Below are 18,808 nucleotides of genomic sequence, written 5' to 3'. Positions count from 1 at the left end.
GAATGGATTAATACAGTAAATTGGTATCAGTAGAATGGGGCATTGCTAAAAGATGCCTGGATATGTGGAAGTGACTTTGGAACTGGATAACATGTAAAGGTTGGAACAGTTTGGAGGGCTCAGAAGATGATAGGAAAATGTGGGAAAGTTTGGAACTTCCTAGAGACTTGTTGAATGGCTTTGACAAAAATGCTGATAGTGATATGAACAATAAGGTCCAGGCTGAGGTCGTCTCAGATGGAGATGAGGAGCTTTTTGGAAACTGGAGCAAAGGTGACCCTTGTTATGTTATAGCAAAAGGACTGGTGGCAGTTTTGCCCTGCCCTCGAGAATTGTGGAACTTTGAACTTGAGAGAGATGATTTAGGGTATCTGGCAGAAGAAATTTCTGAGTAGGAAACATTCAAGAGGCGACTTGGGTGTTGTTAAAGGCATTCAGTTTTATAAGGGAAGCAGAGCATAAAAGTTTGGAAAATTTGCAACCTGACAATGTGATAGAAAAGAAAACCCCATTTTCTGAGGATAAATTTAAGCCAGCTGCAGAAATTTGCATAAGTAATGGGGAGCCTAATGTTAATCCTGAAGACAATGGACAAAAAGTCTCCAGGGCATGTCAGAGGTCTTCATGGCAGCCTCTCTAATCAGAGGCCCAGAGGCCTAGGAGAAAAAAGTGGTTTCATGGGCCAGGCCCAGGGTCCCCATGCTGTGTGCAGTCTAGTGACTTGGTGCCTTGCATCCCAGCCACTCCAGCTGTGACTAAAAGGAGCCAAGGTACAGCTCAGGCTGTGGCTTCAGAGGGTGCAAGCTAAAAGCTTCGGCAGCTTCCACATGGTGTTGAGCCTGTGGGTGCACAGACGCCAAGAATTGAGGTTTGGGAACCTCTGCCTAGATTTCAGAGGATGTATGGAAATGCCTGGATGTCCAGGCAGAAGTTTGCTGCAGGGGAGGGGCTCTCATGGAGAACCTCTGCTAGGGCAGTGTGGAAGGGAAATGTGGGGTTGAAGCCACCCCACAGAGTCCCTACTGGGGCACTGCCTAGTGGAGTTGTGAGAAGAGGGCCTCTGTCCTCCAGACCCCAGAATGGTAGATCCCCCGACAGCTTGCACCATGTGCCTGGAAAAGCCACAGTCACTCAATGCCAGCCCGTGAAAGCAGCCAGGAGGGAGGCCATACCCTGCAAAACCACAGGGATGGAGCTGCCCAAGACCACAGGAACCCACTTCTTGCATTAGCGTGACCTGGATGTGAGACATGAAGTCAAAGGAGTTCATTTTGGAGCTTTAAAATTTGACTGCCCTGCTTGATTTCAAACTTCCATGGAGCCTGTAGCCCCTTTGATTTGGCCAATTTCTCCCATTTGGAACAGCTGTACTTACCTAATGCCTGTACCCCCATTGTATCTAGGAAGTAACTAACTTGCGTTTGATTTGGACAGAATCATAGGTGGAAGGGACTTGCCTTGTCTCAGATGAGACTTTGGACTGTGGACTTTTGAGTTATTGCTGGAACGAGTTAAGACTTTGGGAGTCTGTTGTGAAGGCATGATTGATTTTGAAACATGAGGACATGAGATTTGGAGGGGCCAGGGGTGGAATGACATGGTTTGGCTGTGTCCCCAACCAAATCTCACCTTGAATTCCCACATGTTGTGGGAGGGACCTAGTGGGAAGTAGTTGAATCATGGTGGCAGGTCTTTCCCATGCTGTTCTCATGATAGTGAATAAGTTTCATAAGATCTGATGGTTTTAAACATGGGAGTTTTACTGCACAAGCTCTCTCTCTCCCTTTGCCTGTTGCCATCCACGAAAGATGTGACTTGCTCCTCCTTGCCTTCTGCCATGATTGTGAGGCCTCCCCAGCCATGTAGAACTGTAATTCCAATAAACCTCTTTCTTTTGTAAATTGCCGAGTCTTGGCTATGCCTTTATCAGCAGCATGAAAATGGACTAATGCAGGGGTTGAGTAATTCCACCTAATTATTCAGTTTGTTGATTATCTAAGACATTCTCATTTCATTTTTTTCTAGTGTCTACATTTTTACCATTTTAGTAAATGAAAAATTAAAATTTCCTAATATCTGACATGAGATTTAGAATTTTTGAATTTCAGCAATTTGTGCACAATTGTCGATCAAGATTCAATTCTCCTTGAAGAAATATTTAAAATGTAGATAATTTCAAAATACTTGAATATTTTGTCATTCCAAACCCAAGACCTTCAGGGGTATAAGGAGGAAAACATTTATTGTCAATTTTTTTTAAGTGAACTAGGTGTCCCATTTATTGATGCTGTTAAGCTAAAATATTTCTTTAAGATGGTTTTCTTCTTGATAATTTGCACAATACATTATCCAACCACTCAATTTTATCCACATATGTGTTATTGTTTCTGGATGTTGTTACATGAAATATCTGCTTCAAAGACTGTTTAAAATTCAGTGAAAAAAATAATCTAAAAAATGCATCCTTTGCCATTTAACATTTCACTGAAATAATAGGAATACACAGTATTTCAATAAAAATGAGGATATCATTTACACTTATATTTAATCTTATATCTTAAATCTCTTCTTATATCTTGAATCAGTTCTTTCTTATAGTTAAAGCTATTTGAGTACTGCTGCTTTGTTAGGCAGGATTTTTTCCAGACTTCCTTTTTCAGTTGCTTTCCAAAGGTGCAAAAATAATCCTGTCACAACAGAGAAGAAGAGCTTATAAAGAGGCTTTAAAAACCTTATCACCAGGAAACAGTGCACAGTGTATTGTATAATATAGTGTCTTAAAATACTTCTGCTTACCTCCTCATTGATGCTGCTACAATATTTACATAACACTGCTAACTAATTCTTCATTATGTAGGTTATTTATCGTTTCTCTTGGAGACTGTCTGCCCAACACACTTAATATTATTGAATTGAGTCATTGTTTTTATTTCTACCTACTGTTTAGCTACAGTGAATCTTTTCTCAGTTCTGGGACTGCATTGGTGGGTCAGGATTCATGTTTACTACTCCTTGGGGTAAGAAATGAAGAGTAGGAGGAGAACTGTAGCAGGACAGAGTCTGGCTAGCCATCAATGCACATTGTTTATGTCTTCAAGATGGGTTATTTCAGAACTAGAAAAAATAAAAAAAAGGAAAAAATAAAATAAGAGAGCTGTTTTGGTTCAGAGGAATGGATGTCCTGGGAGAAAAAAGTAAAAGCGGAAACTAATATTTCAGAAAACACTTCAGCAGAAAGACATTTTTAGTGCAAGATATCTCACAGGCTAGGGAAAATTATTTGATGCATTAAATATTTTCAAGATTTCTGTGTTGAATACATTTTGAAACCCTAGGCTAGATGTTTTTATTAACATTTTATGTTAAAGAATTGATTCAAATAGAAAAAAAAAACCTATCTTTCTGTATGACTCAGGAGCACTTCAAGGCAAACAAACATGTAGCACACTTTACCTAGTTTCAAGCTGAAGGTCAATCCGGATGTACAGGGTCTTTGAGTTCCCTCTTTAACACTTCAACACTGTCAAGCCAGGTTTTCCATTTATCTTCTTGCATGGGTCTACCGTTACAGTTCAGACCCTCAGGGTGAGATCACCTAGCTTCCAACAAAGTTGTCAGCCCCACTCCACAAATAAGTCACCTCATCAAACAACAACCAACACTGTCATAGCTAATACCCACACCCTAATCTCCCGGAGCTTAAACATACTGCTTCTCAAATACATCCCTCTTCCAGCCGCCAAGGAAATGAAACCCAGAGGTCACTTCCAAGCTATATTTTTCCATATGATTTCTACCAATTGCCCAAGAAATCTCAAGGGAAAACATTTACAGTTATAGAGTTGCCAAACTGCCTTAGATTTGCTAGAAAGAAAAAAAAAATCCTGGGTAATGTTTTTTGGGGTGTGTGTGCTTTCCTCAGCTGAAACAGAAAGCAACTAAAATTTTAGAGTTTCTATAAACCTGTAGATTTTTCTTTATGTACTAAACTTGGCTGTGTATATATAAAGTAGCCATACACCTTTTCTCTCACCAAGTAAAACAATAAAATTAGGAATGATTCTGTCAAATAAATGCAGTAATCCTTCCAAAACTAAACTTACTCTGTTATTTCATGAGTAAATGAGACCTATTAATGTATCTAAATAGCTAAAAAGAGTTATGAACTAAGAAAAGCTTTGAATAAATCTTGCTGAAGTATAAAACCCTCTCTTCTTTCTTATAAAAGTAATAAACACATATTTATTGACTAACAAGTAGAAAACTGACACTAAACTATGGGCTTTTACAAAGCTGACTCTCCATGACACTATTAGCTGGATTTTATCATCCCCTTATACTGAAGATAAAAACAGCCTTGCAGAGAGCAGATGGCTTCCCAAGGTCATTCCACCCATAAATGAGCTCAGATTCAGTCCTAACTCTAGCCCTAGTGTTATTTCCACTACTTGATGCTATGACTCTTCATTTGAAAATTTAATCATAAAGAATACTACATCATTAATCTACAAACATGTTTTCGTTCTACCCTGTAAAACTTGCTGAGCACAAAATGCTGTCCTCTGTTAAATTGCATAACCTTGGGCAGAGCTAGGGTAGGGTTTGATCTATGAAAAAGATCTGATTAAAAACCTAAATCAAAATATAGAACTAAGAATATGAAAAGCAAAAGTACATTTTCAAGCTCATGGTAAATTGTGTTTTCAGCAAGAATGTTTTTAGATGATTTATAATGGGTATTTTTCAAATTACTTATTACAATAAAAATACTTGATTATTCTTAGTAACTCTACATAAGCATATTTTAAACCATTTGAAAGGATGAACATGATTTAAAACTCTTAATACTAATTTCTGCCTGATGTAGAGGACTTATAACAGATGCATTAAGTACATTTGATGAACTTCACAAGGATGAAACAAGTTCTTTCTTTAATGCTGAATTTTAACTCTCACACAACATTAGTTTAAAAGTATAATAGCGAGATTTTTAAAAATCTAAGTAGGCTTAATGTATTTGTGATTTTATTTTTTGTCCATATCTATGAGTATGTTGTCTCATACAAAATTGTATTACTATAGATAAGAAGTCATTTTTATGATCCTGAAAATAGCAGTATACATAACACTAAGTGTGTTTAGTAGGTGTCGTATAAAAATGTTGACTTAGTTCCACAGTTTCTATGTAATACCTTAGTTTAACTTCCGGACCACAGAATGTCATGGCATTAGTGCTGTTTGGCAATAGGATAACTGAATGGCTACTATTCTGTTAAAAGTGTAATTAATGACAACTAATATTTCAGAAGTGCGGCTATCTCGTGTAGAGCTTTATAGTTTATGTGATTTAAAGAGTAATAGAAATAAATAAAATAAATTTTATTCTTTCTCTTTTTCCCAGTTGGCTTTTGTTGGCATTTTCTCTGTGTTCAGCAACTTGCCATTGTTTATAAAGAAAGATGAAGATAAGATAAAGAGAAGGGGCCAAAAAGGCAAATTACTTATAGATTTAAAAAGAAAACACAGGGCTAGTCATTTCTCTATCAATCACTTTAATCAGCAGGGAGATTATTTAATTATTTCCCCCTCTTATTTTTCTCATTCTCATAACTCAATTATTGGCTACCTGAGCCTATCCAAGTTTCAGCCTTCTAAACACAATGGTTTTTCACTTATTTTTAGGTTGGAAATCTTCTTCAGCATTTTTCTATGCAAGCAACTTGGTTCAGATAGAGTCTGTACTCTCCATAATCCCCCAAAATAGCTTTTGTATTAATTGCTTTATATAGTTTAATATTCTTAGCAATACATGAGCTCATTTGATGCTCCAAGTTCAGAAAAATATTTAGAAATTTTATGTAACTTACACAAGTGACATTCTCTTAACCACAGTACTGACTCTAGGACTATCTTCCAATGGGGAAGAGGAACCCTGGTAGAAACATATGTACTGATATATACAGAAAAATAAATAAGAAGACTAAATTTGTGGGAACTGTGGGAGGACAAAAACAAATGTGCAAATGGCTTGGAATTAAGAAACATCTCTAACGATAAAAGCTGACTTCTGGGAAAAAAGTTTCTGCAGTAATTTGAAGGCTGTCCTACTCTCTTGGATGAATCCATATCCAAATTTTCTGAGCCTTGACTTCCTACCTGTGTAATGGAAATAATCGTTGATATATCTAAGTCCTCTTCAGTATGTCTATGTTTCTCTTAGTATCCCTGACACTGCTAAACAATATGGAATTCTATATAGTTTGTTAATCTCATTCTATCACATAAATAATGTTTCTACACCATTTGAAACTTCCTAATTCCACTCCATTGGATAATAAGCCAAATCCAGTTCTATTTTATAACTATAATGAAAATCTGCATTATTGAGAAAATTATATAAACATAGAAAAAATCACAAATTTAACTTTTAATATAGAAAAACAAATGTGAAGTTATTTCCATATAGAATATGACTTTTTTCTTCTTGCTAAATTAAGAACAATCAAGATAGAGACATTCATTAAACTTTTTATATCGAAATTAATATTTTGATGATAAATACATCTCTCTCTCTCTGTCTCTCTCTCTCCCCCCTCCTTCCCTCCCTCCCAATTTTTTCACAAGAACACAGAAGCATGGAATTGAACTGATCATAATTTACATTTCAGGGTACAATGGTGCCTACCTATAATCCCAGCTACTTGGGAGGCTGAAGTAGATCACCTGAACACAAGAGTTCCAGGTGGCAGTAAGCTACAATCCACAACACTGTACTCCAGCCTAGAGGAGTATAATTTACCAAAAGTTCCAGTTGTTATGCTAAAATTATCTGTGTGCTTGTGCTGAGGTCACAGTCCCCAAGGGCTGCTCCCAATCAATGGCTGAGCCTGGCAGGATACTGAGGTAAGCCTGTTCCTCGGAGACGTGGGACTCCTCTGACAAGTGACTTTGGCTCAAGGCCTTTCTGATGGCCTTGCTAAAACTTCCTTCTAATCCTGTCTAGGCAGGCGTGGATCTCCAATCAGGTCTAAGGTAAAACCAACTCAATTTGCCACTGAGGGCAGGCATGTAAATCACTGGCTTACACATCTTGTTTGGCTATGAAGAAAATCAGGGTTGGAGCTTTGATTCTGGGTTTCAGAGTTTGATGTAACTCTTAGCTCTGCTCAATGGGAAATGAAAATAATATAAAGTGTAACTTCCTTAGAATTGAAGGGCATCAATAGATCCAAATGGGAAAGACAAAACTAGGAAATTGATGGAGATTTCAAAATGTTTGAAGTAATGTTAATCCAAAAGTGGTTCATGTTTCTCCAAAGAACGACAGTTTGTAGGCACAACAGAGCAGAAACAACGTAGAAATAGTTAAGTACTTCTTCCAAGAAAACACAGGGACCTGGGCACAGTAGCTCACACCTGTAACCCCAACACTTTGGGAGGTCAAGGCAGAAGGATTGCTTGAGCCCAGGAATTCAAGACCAGCCTGGGAAACATAATGAGACCCTGTCTCTACAAGGAAAAAAAAAAAGCTAGGTGTGGTAGCATGTGCCTGTAGTCCCAGCTACTTGGGAGGCTGAGGCAGGAGGATCACTTGAGCCTAGGAGATAGAGGCTGCAGTGAGCTATGGCTGTACCACTGCACTCCAGCTGGGGTGACAGAATAAGACACTGTCTCTAAAGAAAATAAATTGAAATTTAAAACAAGAAACACAGGAATGTCCAAACACAAACACATACCATTGAATTCAAGAAAAAAAAGCCTTCCTTTCTTTGTTTAGGAAATCTCCTTAAGGTTCCCCTCCATTTCCCTCCTGCTCTGAGCTTAGAGGAGGATACCTCCTTCTAGCCCTGGTTGCTTTTGTGGTGTAGGTTCATGGTGGCCCACCACCTGGACTGTAGAGGTATTTATCTTCTTCTTTTTTTAATCAACTTCAAAGAGTTTGATTTTTCCCTACTTATGCCTTTAGGAGAGACTGAAAGATGTTTCATTTTCTTATGCACAGTTACCCCTAATAGGCCTGAACTGCCAGCTCTCCAGACATATATGGATAGTCCTGAATGCAGTTTAGGTTCTCAGGCTGGGAGCCAGAAAATACAATGAAGGAAATATTCAGAGAACTGCTCAGCAGGCATTTGAAGATGCTACACTGGAACTCAGGAAAACTATGTTTATGGGTAGAGATTTATTAAGAATCATCTGCATTAAAATAATAATTGCAGAATCAAAAGAGACACATTTAATGAGGAAGGTAGTGTAGGGAGATTTATCAAAGAACCAAGATTGAGTCTTAGAAAAGGCCTATGTGGACGGGGTTTGAAAATCTAACATGGGCCTTCATAAAGCTCAGCTCTTAATTCCTTCCACAGGTCTCTGGAACTCGTTCTCCATTATCTTCTCACTTTGCAGCAGCTCTCACAGACTTAGCCTTCTCCACTGTCATTGCATCTCTTGGGGTTCTGTTCTCAATTTTCTTTTTTTTTTTTTTTAGGAAATAGGATCTTGCTCTATTGCCCAGCCTGGAGTGCAGCAGTATGATAATAGCTCACTGCAACCTCTAACTCCTGTGCTCAAGCAATTCTTCCACATCTACCTCCCCAGCAGAAGGGACTATAGGAATGTATCTCCATGCCTGGCTTCTATTCTCATTTTCCTTACTTCTTTTGAAAATAGGTATATGGGCTCTTTATATTTTCTTTTCAGGCTTGTACTGGTGGCCACTATGGTAAATCACATAAATACACGCAACTATACACTTGCACGAATGCATACAATGGACATCAAAATAAAAAGAACAAGAAACTCTAGCCATTAAATGCAGTTTTAAAAAAATCTCTAATTCAACAAATGGGATAAGTGGATGCCTTACTACCTTCATTTAGCCCTAGGCTTTCATTTTTCCTGGAGATAAGAGCCCATCACATCTTCTTGGCCTTCTTTATTTTCTTAACTTCTCTATAGCAGATGCTATTTGAGAAGTCCTCTTATCAGCCAGCATAGTATTTTTCGAACACTCTGTACATGACCCACATTAAGAAACACATTACATATCATTTCCCAGTAAACACATAGCTGAATGTGGGTGTGTGAGTTTGAAATAATTCCTATTTTTGCTGCAGCAAATGATATTATTTTCTATTCTACTTCTTCATTTTGTTTTTTGCTTTTGGTCAGTACAATAGTTGTATCTTATAAACAAAAAAATTCATTTGTCATAGTACTGGAGGCTGAGGAGTCCAAGATCAATGGCCTGCAGGCTCTGTGTCTAGTGAGAGTCTGCTTTTTCTGGTTTATAGATGGCACCTTCTTGCCGTGTCCTCATATGGTGAAAGGAGCAAGGCAGCTCTCTGGAGCCTCTTTTATAAGAACACTAATCTGCTCATGACAGCTGTGACTTATGATCTAATTACTTACCAAAAGTGTCACCTGCTTATAGTGTCACCTTGGCGATTGGGTTCCCACATATGAATTTGGTGGGGGGACACAAACATACAGACCATAGCACCATCCCATCTAAAACCCAAACTTCTATAATGAGCACTTCTTATTCCTCTTCAATACTTGTTTTTCCTTAGTAGTTATCACTATCTAATTCTATATATTTAAGATATCTCTCTTATTTATTATCTGTTTGTCTCTTCACTGGAACATACATGCTAAGAGGACAGGTATAAAGAACATGAGTATTATTTGGGGGGAAAAGAAAACTCACAAGCAGAATAATAGCAAAGCAAACATTTTTCACATGCTCTTATTACACCAGAAGTGTGGCTAGGCCAGGTAAGGCTGGACTGCAGGGCCTAAAGCAGGCATGAAGCAGAGAGGACTCCTACCCCTGTAATGCTCCACACCTTTATAGGGACAAGGAGAAAAAACAATTTTATATGTTAACAAGGGAAACTTCTATTCAAGAAATTAGACTTCTAGCTTTCTCCTAAAAACTGTGAGGAGTAATTGAAGATTTTAAGAAGGAAAAAGACATGAGCAGACTTGCCTTTTACAAAGCATGCTTTATTATATAGTATATAGAAGTTGCTCAGAATATCTAGTACTAGCAGTTCCTCTTGTCACTCTCTCTGCCTTCTGAGAAATTGGCTATGGCCCTCTCTAGGTTAAGGAATCTGACTGGTCAAGACCTCAATCAATCTTAGGTAGTTCAGGAGAACACTTGACTTCTTTGGCTGTAAAGAATATGGGCTTGAGCGATGCCCTATACAGCCATTATATTCAAGGCAGGGAGAACAAGGATAACAATATGATTTTTTTCTACTTTATTCTCATTTTTTAAATTGTAGTAGACGAAGAAAAACTCCTTTTCACCTTGTAACTCTAAGTGTTTGTTAGCTGATATGATTTGATTTTCTTTTTATAAGATTGTAATAATATATTATTTGTTTCTACAAGGAATCTAAAATATGAAAGCATAGTTAAACCTTTTTCTTTTTTTATATAAATTGGGAATTTTATTAAAATCTTGGAATTCTAAAATCTTTTCATTTCTAGGTAAACACTATTAAATAGAGATACAATGTGAGACACAAATACATATGTAATTTAAAATTGTCTTGCAGTACATTAAGAAAAAAGAAACATGAAATTTATTTAATACTGTATTTCATGCACAGTAATATATATAAAATAGTACCATTTTAACATATAATCAATATAAACATTAAATTAGATAGTTTGCATTTTTTATCATAGGTCTTCAAAATCTAGTATGTATTTTTCACTTGCAACACATCTCATTTCAGAATAGCCACACCTCAAGTGCACAATACACTCAAATGGTTGGTGGTTACCATGTTGGGTAACATAATTCTAGACAGTTAATGAGAGAAAAACACCGAAAAAACAAGGGCAGAGAATGAATGTTTACTGAGTACTGTACCTACTTCCAGCCAGATTGCACTAGTAATTTTGTACTGATTAAAAATTTAATCCCCACAAAAACATGTGAGGTAGTCCTTAATATTCTCATATTTCAGATTTCAGATTTTAAAAATTGCTACTTACAGGATTAAGAAACTTGTCAAAGTCATCCAGCTAATAAGTCTATCTGGCCCCCAGGTATCTTTTTGTACCCTCTTTTCTACTTCAAATCAGGTGTCTTCACTAGGTTTGTCATTATTAATAAGCTTAAACTATAATAAATATTACAAAATGCCTAAATTATTAACCAGGAAATTATTAAGGAAAAGGTAAATAGGCTTGTTTTCTTTACTGTTTGAAGGAGATGCACTTACTATCATTCTATTACTAAAAATGTAATTTTGGATACACTGATTTATACATTTTACATAAATCATAAATGCAGGATCTCTAAAATGATATCTAAAGCTGGTGCTTGTCAGTTTCTGTCACTTATCAACTCAGTCTCTTTACAAACTGTGAATGTCTTGGTCTTGGTTGTGAAGGGCATGTGAATATGACATTGTCAGGGTCTGACATGACTGAAGAAAATATGTTTGTTCTGATTTGCTGTGCATGAAAAAAATTAATCCCATAACATGTAGACCTATATTTACAAGCCATTACAGATTGATGCTCTGCATATTTTGGTCACAGCTAATTCTGACATGGTTGAACGTGAAATTGGCCATGTAGTATTAGGAAGATAAAAAAGAAATTATTGCATGTATTTTGTTATTTGAATTTGATATATACCACTAATCATAGAACTTTTTATTTTGATAACCTGCTGTTAAGAACAAAGCAGTATTTAAAGGCTCATGAAATGTTTTATGCACTATCTGATTGAAAAACAAGAAAATAATCTATTTAAACACTAAAGTATAAAATTCCAGATACTATTATTATGAAAGAATAGATTATAGGAAAGAAGCTATTTTTGAGGTACAGAGTGATATGATTCTATAGTAAAATGGAAACACAATGCAGGTGAAGGTAATTTCTTAAAAATAATTATCAAATAAGCAAAATTTTCAAAAGTTTTATCTATCTACGATTGCAGCAAAACTGAAATTTTACATGTCAAATTATATAGGAAATTAAAATAAATAAAAACCAAACAGAAAGACTTTTATTTTTGATAGCTTAGTAAATCTCCAATAAAAAAATTATATACTAAAAATTATATATCTAAAGTTAACTTTTTCTTGAAAAAACTACTGATTACTTTGGTTTCTTTTATTAGTTTTAAAACTTTGATTATTTACATATTTTTAACGTATTGAGACAAACTTATCTGTAAACAGCACAGTTCATTGATAAGAATTCAGGATTCAGTTTGAAGACCTGGATGTGAGATAATTTTGAGGTGTATACTGGTTTTTGTCATAAATATGAGACAATAGAGAATTTGTCATAACTAAATGTTCATTTTGCATAAAATTTGTAATTTTTTCAAGTCAAATCTTGAACTTGAGGAAGAGATGAAAGTGTTAACTTTAGTACAACCACATTTTCAAAGTTTAAATTTAAAATAGTTATTTAACAGAAAATAATTAAATGAGAACAATGATAGTGTTTCTATAAATTTTTAAATTATTGGTACGTATATCATAGTAGCCTCAACATCAACATTTAATTAGTTTCTTTATTTAATTTGGTTTACCTTTAGAAGAAAGTCTGAATTCACATAGAAAATTAGTTTCTAAATGTAATAGTTTTGAATGACATGCTTTGCAATCTCATGACACACTTTAATTTAACTGATCCACAAGCATGAAAGAGGATTTAGAGAAAACTATTATTTCAAAGTTGAATTCTTACAAGTTATAATATAATAGCTGTTAAAGGAATAATGTTTGAAGGCTGAACGACCTGCAACTAGAGCTCTGCCTCCCCCATTTAATTGCTATTTGACCTTGACTTCTTTAAACCGTTTACTTGAGATGTAAATTAGTAATGCTAATTATATCTACCTCATAGGATATTAAGTGAGATAATATTTACAAATACCACTTAACACATGAATTAGCTTACAGTATGGCATATAATTATAGCTGTGTTCATTTTGAAAAAGCATGGATAAACAGATTGAAACTTAAATCTTCATAATGAAATATTCATTCCTGTTATATTTTAAAATTTGGAGAACTTATGCTGATTTTTACTGAATTATTTCCTCACAATTTTAAACCAAATTTCTTTTTCTGTTTGTGCCAAGTGATTTGCAAAGTAATAAGTTTCCTTATATGACATATCATATTAGGGAGCTCTAAACTATTTTTTCTCTTGTCCAGTTGAATTGTAAAGATTTCACATATGTCAGTCTATAAACTAATTATCAAATAACTTGTATGCACATTCTTCTCTTAGCTTCATTTTCAGACAATGTACTAATTGTATTTTTGTAGCTGCCTGCTAATCTAATTTAATTGTTACAATATAATAGAATGTCATTTAATAAGTGCATTTTCAGCATCACATTCAAATTGTGTTTGCATAAATTTTCGATAACATTAAGCTGTTTCATTTATTCTGAAGGAATTTGAAAGCCTATTTTTCTGCTCACTTTGTTTTGTTTCATGATGTAGTGACTTGGCAGAGATTGTAAAACTCTTTTCAAAATTTCACTGTATAAACATATCAAGGATTTGAGTAACTTTTGTTGCCATAAAAATGATTCCAACAAAAATAACTTGTCTTTATCTTTCTTGCTATATTTTGTCTTTAAATTTCTAGTGATTTTATAGAATTTCTGGCAAAATATTTTATTCTATGTTTTTATTAATGTGGATAACATCAACTGAATAACCTTATTAACATAATACAACATCGTATATCATCTTAAACCAGATCGATCTTATCACAAGATTCCATATTTTTCATATTTTACCAATAATTTTAGTTTTAAGAGTAATTCTAAACATTTGAAAAATGTAATCTTTATAAATATTAAAGGTATGCAAGAATATAAAGCCTACAATCCACTATCATAGAAAACATAGAAGTATCCAAAATTTAAAATAAGTGCTAAAACTATTTTAATACTATGTGCATTGGTCAGTATTCTCCAGAGAAACAGAACTAATAGAATGTATATACATAGACAGAGAAAGAGATTTATTATAAAGAATTGGCCCAATTATAGAGACTGACAAGTCCCAAAATCTGCAGGCTGAGTCACCAAATTAGAGATCCAGGACAGCCGATGGTGTAGTTCCAGTCTGAAGTCTGACAAATTTGAGACCTAGGAAGAGCTGATGTTTCAGTTTAAGTCAGACCATCAACTGATTGAACCCAGGCCCACCCTCAAAAGGGAGGGCAATCTGCTTTATTCATTCTACCAATTGAAATGTTAATCCCATCCAAAAACACCCTCACAGACACACCAGAACAGTGTTTGGCCAAAATATGAATATCCTGTGGCTTAGTCAAGTTGACACATAAAATTAACCTTGGTACCATGTTATACACAGAATTTGTTATAACATGACTTGCCAATCCTTAACAAAATCTTACTCTATAATTTCAGCCTGCACCTTTAGATGTGCCTGAGCTTGCCTAGCATTAAATTCATTGCAAAGCTATACACAATGCTATGATAGCATTCTTCATTTCTCAGCTTACAATTTTTGTATACGAGGGTTTGAATATTTTTGATAACAGTGTAGCATTAAATTAAAGTACAATGACTTAATAAGAAGTCGTACATACATATGTTGAGATGACAGGACAAGTTTTTTTGATATATGCAGAAAATGAGTTAACCTACAACATATTTAACTGAAGATCTCTAATCTTTTAAATTCAACAAATGATACCCTTCATATTTTGTGTTGCTCTATTTTGTACAGTTTTTTTTTTTTTTTTTACTAAACTTTTACAGAATCTGAGTCCTCTTTGTACTAATTTCTAGCAGCCACTTTTTGCTCATATTTATGGGTCAAAGTTCATCACTTGAGATAGTAGCCCTTTGAAAATCAACTCCCTAAAATTTTCTTTGAAATATCTACAAAATCATCTTAAAAGGAATAATTTTCCATAAAGTAACAAGAAACAAAGAATAGGCATACCCTAGATTCTGGGAGGAATTTATGCAATCTTCCATTGACAATTTGGGATTAAGAATCAGTGCCTATTTGGGTTGCTCTTATTTTTATCTATTTCTCATACTCATTCCAGTAGTTGAGTTTCTGAGTGTGTTTGGTAAAACTATTGTGTCAATTCAACTGTCATGTGGGAGCCCTCCCTTCCCATTAACTTTTTGGCTTTTATACCCTATGCTGCCTCAGGACATGTGCATTTTGCAATTTTAATGTCCTTCAAAAGTGCATCAACAGAAGCAGTTTTTTTGTTTCAGGTCCTTCCAGAAGAAGATTGTAAATAACATTCTTATCTGCGCACCACATTTTTGGCCTTTAACTTCTATCTGCAATCTGAGTGAAAATCAATAAGACCTCCAACCTAGAAGGTCTCATTGCATTTTACTTAGAAACAAATCAGTTCGATATCTAAACCCAGTACAAGGATTAATCCTCGGATACCTTGCATGAATAGGTGTGCAAAATCTTATATGTATGTACCTGCAAACACATTTTCCTGGGTAAAAAGTTTGTGCCTTTCATCTGAGTCTTGGCAATGTTCTTTATCCCAAATATATTGAAGCCACTGACCCGTTAGGAGGTTCCATGTTTACCAATTGCCTTCTGTATCAGGGTTCTATAGATTACATATTATAGATATATTATATATAATATATATATATAATATATAATATATATTATATATAATATATAATATATTATATATATTAATATTATATATTATATATCTATAATATATAATATATTTTATATATATATGCTTTCCTATTGATTCTGTTTTTCTGGAGAACCGTGACATATATATCATAAACACAGATATATATACACACACACACATATATACATATACATATATATACACACACACACACATACAAATATACACACACATATATGTATAAACATACACAGAGCAGAGATTTTATGCAATTGGCTTATGTGATTATAGGGGCTAACAAGTCTGAAATTCACAGGGCAGGGCAGGCTGATAAGCTGGAAATTCTAGCAAGAGTTGATGTTGCAGTCTTGCAACCAAAGGCGATCTGGAGGCGCAATTCCTTTTTCTTTGGGAAACTTTGGTCTTTTTTCTTAAGGCCTTCAACTAATGGGATAAGTCCCACCCACATTATGGATGGTAAACTGCTTTGCTTAGTCCACTTATTTAAATGATAATCACATTGAAGAAATGTCTTCATAGTAACACCTTAGACTGGTGTTTGACAGAAACATTGGATCCATAGCCTAGTCAAGTTAACAAAATTAAATATCACACTTTCTATATATAAGGGCACTCTTTGGGCACTCTCTTTTGATACTAGAGAGGCCTGAATCACAGTAAGCATCCAATAAATATTAGCTTTGTATTTATAATTCAATCTGTTCATCAGCATGAGATCAGAGAGCTGCCACCTACCATAACTAAGTCAAAAGTAGAATGGATTGCAATTTCTAACTAAGTACTTGTCTGAATCTCTTTATCTCTGTCCAAGAAGGATATGATATATGCTGTATAACTGCTTTCCCAACATTCATGGTTAACATCAATAAGGAGAGTCAAGTTAAGAGATGAGACAGGAAAAAACTAAAACAAGAGTAACAACAACAACAAAAATCCCAAGCCTATAGTGAAAAAGAGCAGTAGAGGGGGAGGAGCCAAGATGGCCAAATAGGAACAGCTCCGGTCTACAGCTCCCAGCATGAGCGAAGCAGAAGACGGGTGATTTCTGCATTTCCATCTGAGGTACCAGGTTCATCTCACTAGGGATTGCCAGACAGTGGGCACAGGTCAGTGAGTGAGTGCACCATGCGCCAGCCGAAGCAGGGGCGAGGCACTGCCTCACTCGGGAAGCGCAAGGGGTCAGGGAGTTCCCTTTCCAGGGGTGACAAACGGCACCTGGAAAATCGGACCACTCCCTCCCGAATACTGTGCTTTTCTGACAGGCTTAGGAAACGGTGCCCCAGGAGATTATAGCCCACACCTGGCTCAGAGGGTCCTACGCCCACGGAGTCTCGCTGATTGCTAGCACAGCAGTCAGAGATCAAACAGCAAGGCTGCAGCGAGGCTGGGGGAGGGGCGCCCGCCATTGCCCAGGCTCGCTTAGGTAAACAAAGCAGCCAGGAAGCTTGAACTGGGTGGAGCCCACCACAGCTCAAGGAGGCCTGCCTGCCTCTGTAGGCTCCACCTCTGGGGGCAGGGCACAGACAAACAAAAAGACAGCGGTAACCTCTGCAGACTTAAATGTCCCTGTCTGACAGCTTTGAGGAGAGCAGTGGTTCTCCCAGCACGCAGCTGGAGATCTGAGAACGGGCAGACTGCCTCCTCAAGTGGGTCCCTGACCCCTGACCCCTGAGCAGCCTAACTGGGAGGCACCCCCCAGCAGGGGCAGACTGACACCTTACACGGCCGGCCAGGTACTCCAACAGACCTGCAGCTGAGGGTCCTGTCTGTTAGAAGGAAAACTAACAGAAAGGACATCCACACCAAAAACCCATCTGTACATCACCATCATCAAAGACCAAAAGTAGATAAAACCACAAAGATGGGGAAAAAACAGAGCAGAAAAACTGGAAACTCTAAAAAGCAGAGTGCCTCTCCTCCTCCAAAGGAACGCAGTTCCTCACCAGCAACGGAACAAAGCTGGACAGAGAATGACTTTGACGAGCTGAGAGAAGAAGGCTTCAGACGATCAAATTACTCCGAGCTACGGGAGGATATTCAAACCAAAGGCAAAGAAGTTGAAAACTTTGAAAAAAATTTAGAAGAATGTATAACTAGAATAACCAATACAGAGAAGTGCTTAAAGGAGCTGATGGAGCTGAAAACCAAGGCTCGAGAACTACGTGAAGAATGTAGAAGCCTCAGGAGCCGATGCAATCAAATGGAAGAAAGGGTATCAGCCCTGGAAGATGAAATGAATGAAATGAAGCAAGAAGGGAAGTTTAGAGAAAAAAGAATAAAAAGAAACGAGCAAAGCCTCCAAGAAATATGGGACTATGTGAAAAGACCAAATCTACGTCTGATTGGTGTACCTGAAAGTGACGGGGAGAATGGAAACAAGTTGGAAAACACTCTGCAGGATATTATCCAGGAGAACTTCCCCAATCTAGCAAGGCAGGCCAACATTCAGATTCAGGAAATACAGAGAACGCCACAAAGATACTCCTCGAGAACAGCAACTCCAAGACACATAATTGTCAGACTCACCAAAGTTGAAATGAAGGAAAAAATGTTAAGGGCAGCCAGAGAGAAAGGTCGGGTTACCATCAAAGGGAAGCCCATCAGACTAACAGCGGATCTCTCGGCAGAAACCCTACAAGCCAGAAGAGAGTGGGGGCCAATATTCAACATTCTTAAAGAAAAGAATTTTCAACCCAGAATTTCATATCCAGCCAAACTAAGCTTCATAAGTGAAGGAGAAATAAAATACTTTACAGACAAGCAAATGCTGAGAGATTTTGTTACCACCAGGCCTGCCCTAAAAGAGCTCCTGAAGGAAGCACTAAACATGGAAAGGCACCACCGGTACCAGCCACTGCAAAATCATGCCAAAATGTAAAGACCATCGAGACTAGGAAGAGACTGCATCAACTAACGAGCAAAATAACCAGCTAACATCATAATGACAGGATCAAATTCACACATAACAATATTAACTTTAAATGTAAATGGACTAAATACTCCAATTAAAAGACACAGACTGGCAAATTGGATAAAGAGTCAAGACCCATCAGTGTGCTGTATTCAGGAAACCCATCTCATGTGCAGAGACACACATAGGTTCAAAATAAAAGGATGG

The 18,808-nt window shown here is 36.5% G+C and overlaps 1 long non-coding RNA gene across 2 annotated transcripts in view; it reads right to left on the bottom strand.

The window, feature by feature from the left end:
- Positions 1-2,528: 2,528 nt before the first annotated feature.
- LOC129049728 (uncharacterized) overlaps positions 2,529-18,808 on the bottom strand; it is a 67,425-nt gene continuing 51,145 nt past the window's right edge. For both annotated transcript variants that reach the window (XR_008513011.2, XR_008513012.2), the window contains one exon: positions 2,529-2,687. This is a non-coding gene — a long non-coding RNA (uncharacterized LOC129049728). The remainder of the gene's footprint in view (positions 2,688-18,808) is intronic.

The sequence above is a fragment of the Pongo abelii genome, chromosome 15 (assembly GCF_028885655.2).
Source record: "Pongo abelii isolate AG06213 chromosome 15, NHGRI_mPonAbe1-v2.0_pri, whole genome shotgun sequence".
In the NCBI taxonomy this organism is placed as follows: domain Eukaryota; kingdom Metazoa; phylum Chordata; class Mammalia; order Primates; family Hominidae; genus Pongo; species Pongo abelii.
This window is presented reverse-complemented; position numbering and strand designations above follow the sequence as displayed.